Source organism: Hevea brasiliensis, chromosome 11 (assembly GCF_030052815.1).
Source record: "Hevea brasiliensis isolate MT/VB/25A 57/8 chromosome 11, ASM3005281v1, whole genome shotgun sequence".
Classification (NCBI taxonomy): Eukaryota; Viridiplantae; Streptophyta; class Magnoliopsida; order Malpighiales; family Euphorbiaceae; genus Hevea; species Hevea brasiliensis.
Window position 1 is genome coordinate 92,340,580 of NC_079503.1, and position 4,810 is coordinate 92,345,389.

A 4,810-nucleotide genomic window follows, 5' to 3' on the forward strand; every position below is an offset into this window, starting at 1 on the left:
CTTCTAGTTTTTGCTCTTGTGATATTCTCTCACTCCTCAATGCAATTGCCTTACAATGTTCCTTGGGGTTCATCTCCAATTGACTTGGCAATTTCGCGATCTGTTTGTTTGAGGAACCAGCTTACTTGGCAATCTAATTTTCAAGCATCTTGTTATGGGTAGCCAACTGGTCTACTCTGGAAGTTAATTGTTTGATCATCTCATTCTGCTATTGTTGAGCTATTAAGAAGCTTTCCATCAGGCATTCCATGGTCAACTTGGATTCTAGCTGTTGAGGTTGAGGTGGCTGCACTAAGTTCTGACTTCTATTCTGAAAACTTGGTGGTGGTGGCCTGTATCCCTGCTATTTGTTTATTGGTTGATTTTGCTAATTCTGGGAATTGGACCATGAGAAATTATGGTGGATCTTTCATCTAGGGTTATAAGTATTTGAATATTGATTATTAACCTATCTCTGATTGAAGTTTCCTCTATTGCTCACAAAGTTCAACTGCTTTATGGAAGGTTCACTGTAATGGCTACATTCTAAAGTTACATGACCTCCCCCATAATTATCACAATGTTGGTTGCTTGACCCTATTACATTGGCCTACATCCTGTCAAGTCTTTTTGTGAGTTGGTCAAACTAGGCATTAATCATGCTGAGGGCATCCAATTCTAGGATCCCTGCTATTCTTCTTACATCTCCCCTCTCGTTTGGTAGCTCGAAGTTATGATAGGCAACCCTCTCTAGCAATTCTAAAGCTTTAGCTGCTATTTTCTTCATGAGGTCTCCTCCTGCTACTGAATCAACTGTACTCCTATGGATGGTAGCAATCGATTATAGAAATTTGAACAAGGAGCCAGTTTTCTATGCCATGGTATGGGCATTCCCTTTATAGATCATTATATCTTTCCCATGCATCATAGAGCGATTCTCCTTCCCTTTGTCTAAAAGTATTTAGGTCTAACCTCAATTTTGCAATCTTCGTAAGTGGGAAGTATCTTGCTAGGAAGGCTTGTGAGATATCCTCCTAGGTGGTTAATGTTCCAGCTAGTTGAGGAAGCAACCACTTTCTTGCCTTATCTAGAAGTGAGAATGGAAATGCTTGAAGTCTAATAACTTGATCAGAGACCCCATTCATCTTAAAAGTGTCACACAAAGTAAGAAAGCATAGTAGGAAATAGTGTGGATCTTCTATAGCTGAGCCTCCAAATTGAGTTTGCTGAATCATTTGAAGCCATGCTGGTTTGAGTTTAAAATTATTGGCCTTCACTGTAAGCCTGATGACACTGAATTGGAATCCTTGGATAGTTAGAGATCCATAGTGTGATGCCCCTTACCCGTCTACTGTATAGCCTAGCAAGAAGTGCTATATTCGGAGCTAGAGCACCCTATCTTGTCTTATCATGTCTATTGTAAATTTTAATGTCATTTATAAATAGGTAATTCATGTGTAGAATTTTTTTTTTTTGTATAACTTGTTTCTGTGGAGACCCGGATAGAGCCTCCTCTGTTTTGTTAGCATCTGGCGAGTTCCACTAATCACCTGTTAACATGTTCATATTCATTTCACTTATTTCCATATCATATTCTATTGTATCATATCATTTACAATAATTTATGAGATCTCAAAAGGTATCATCTATTGCATTCAAATAGAAATTCATAGACAATAATTTACAAGTTTACATTACAATCTCAAAGTTTAATTACAATCCAAAATGAAATACATCATTTGTTTATGTACAATGAAGAAAAGAACAAAATCTAGACATACATGGGCCCTACCAAAAAATTACAATTGTCGAGGTGACTAGTAGACATCGACAAATCTAATTGGCCTCTGTATGAGCACTACTGCTGCTGCTGCTGCGGGGACTAGTCTCCAATACCTACGCGATAAAAAACCAACGCACTAAGCATAACGCTTAGTGGTGCATAATTTATAATAACAATAATTAAATAATTGAAATAATAATTCTATATAGCAATTCATAATTTCTAGGTATTTTACATTTTTACTGCACTTTAGAAACAATTAAAATTATGGGGATCTTTTCTATTTACTTATTGTATATTAAATCTTAATTAATTTTTATCAGTACCCAAGAAACCTATAACAAATTATAAAAACTAGATACACGGGAGTATACTAATTAGACAGCCATATGTCTATCCAGTATACATCAGTCATGTTAGGCATGAAGCCTGCGGGTAAGCATTTAAGTCAAATATAATATTAGGCACAATGGCTAACGGGCAGACTGTAAAAGAACTAAGAAATTTTAGAATAAGAATTCTGATGTTTATTGCCCCAGAAATCAAAGATATATACAAAAAATTACAACTAACAAATAGGTTCCTAATCAAGCTAAACTACCAAAATTGTATCAGAATCATACAACAAAAGGTAAGAACAGATATGCATACAAAAATTCCTAAACAAATTCCCTAAATAAATGCAAAATAAGTGGCAGCTAACAGCTACCTTTCCAATACCCCCCCTCAAGTTGGAGCATGGAGATCTCGAATGCCCAACTTGCGAAGAAGAAAGTCAAACTGATCCCTTCACAACGCCTTTGTGAAGATATCCGCAGGTTGCATTGAACTACGTACATAATCTGTTCGAATGTTACCATTCAATATCTCATCACGGTAAAATGACAGTTCACTTCAATATGCTTGGTACGTTCATGATAGACAGGATTAGCAGTTATATGCAGAGCTGCCTGACTATCACAATACAAATTCATAGGTTCAGTATGCGCCACACTAAGAGAATTCAATAATCCTTTCAACCATTTAAGTTCATAAGTTGTAGTACTCATAGATCGATATTCGAGCGAGACATTGTCTGTTGCTTTTTAGTCTTCCACGAGATAAGGGATTCACCCAAAAGAACAAAATAATCGGTCAAAGACCGTCTCATCAAAGGACAGCTAGCCTAATCAGAATCACAGTAAGCAGACAATTTGAGATCACAATTGGCATGCAATAGTATACCCTAACCTGGATTTCCTTCCAAATAATGCACAACTCTAATAGTTGCCTCCCAATGAGCTTTCTTCGGTTGTTGCATGAACTGAGCAAGAATATGCACACAATAAGACAACTCGGGCCGAGTTATTGTTAGATAAATAAGCCGTCCCACGAGACGCCTATACTGAGCAGGGTCATCCATATCATCACTCTCGGTAAGGGCCAGCTTGTGATTTTGTTCAAGAGGAGTTTTAGCCGGCTTGCGACCCAGTAATCTAACTTCTGAAATTACATCCAACGCATACTTACGTTGACACAAGAAAATACCATTCGAGTTTCTGGCTACTTCAATCCCTAAGAAAAATTTCAGCTTCCCCAAGTCTTTCATATGAAAGCAACGACTCAAATAGTTCTTGAATTTTTGTATAGCGGAAACATCATTGCTGGAGATAATAAGGTCATCCATATAAATAAGCACATTCAATTGAACAGTCCCAGCTCGAAAAGTGAACAAAGAGTAATTTGAATATGATTGCTGAAATCCATAAGCTTTCAGAGATGCAGCCAATTTCGCAAACCAACATCTAGGTGCTTGCCGCAAACTGTATAGAGATTTCCGGAGTTTACAAACCTTCCCTGGTGATTGAGAAGCAAATCCAGGCGGCATCTTCATGTAAACCTCTTCCTCCAAATCACCGTGTAAGAAAGCATTTTAGACATCCATCTGATAGAGTTCCCAATTCTTTGCGATCATATGACAAGAAAAAGTGCGTCTGATAACCATTTTTGCTGTAGGAGCAAAAGTCTCCTAATAATCTATGCCTTTAACTTGATTATTTCCCAATATCACTAACTGCGCCTTGTATCGTTCAACACTTCCATCAGAATTGTATTTAATTTTGTATACCCACTTGTTTCCTATTGCTTTCTTCCCAAATGGCAGATTTTTAACTGTCCATGTACCATTATCCTCCAAAGCCTATATTTCTTTTCTCATAGCCGCTCTCCACCGTTCATCCTTAACTGCTTCTGCATAAGAGCTTGGTTCATGTCCTGTAGTAATGGCTGCCAAAAAACATCGGTGTTGTGCAGAGAATTTATCATAACCCACATAATGTGCCATAGAGTAAGGCGTACCTGAGAAATCAGATTGGGAAGGTGAGCATACCGAGGGGCTTGTTTTGATGGCATTTGTCACATAATCCTTCAAACGAACACTAGGTTGCTTGGCCCTTTGTCCTCTACCTAGTTGCTCTTCAATAACTTCACCTCTATCCACTCCCTCACTGTTTTTATGGATCAATTCTTCCGTTTCAGGATTCACCTCACTTTCTCTACCCACACTTTCATCGTGCTCCTTTCCCAAGTTGTTCTCGAAACCATCAACTTCATCACCCAACTCCTCAACTCCACTTTTAATGAGTTCATCACCCATTGTTTTCTCATTTGCATATGGAAATTCTGTTTCAGCGAATACCATGTCTCTTGATACAAAGTATTCTTTAGTTTCCAAATCATACAATCTCCATCCCTTCTTTTCAAATGGATACCCAACAAAAACACACCTACGACTTCTACTACCAAATTTATCTTTATCCCGATTCAGATTATGCGCATAGCACAAACAACTAAAAACCCGAACGTGTTTATAAGAAGGTACTTTGCTAAAGAGCATCTCATATGGGGTTTTACCATTTAATAACATAGATGGAGTCCTATTAATCAAATACCCGGCTGCAAGTACACATTCTCCCCAAAATTCTATGGGTAAATTTGCTTGGAAATGCAAGGCTCTTGCCACATTAAGAATATGGCGATGTTTTCTTTCCACTCGGCCATTTTGTTGAG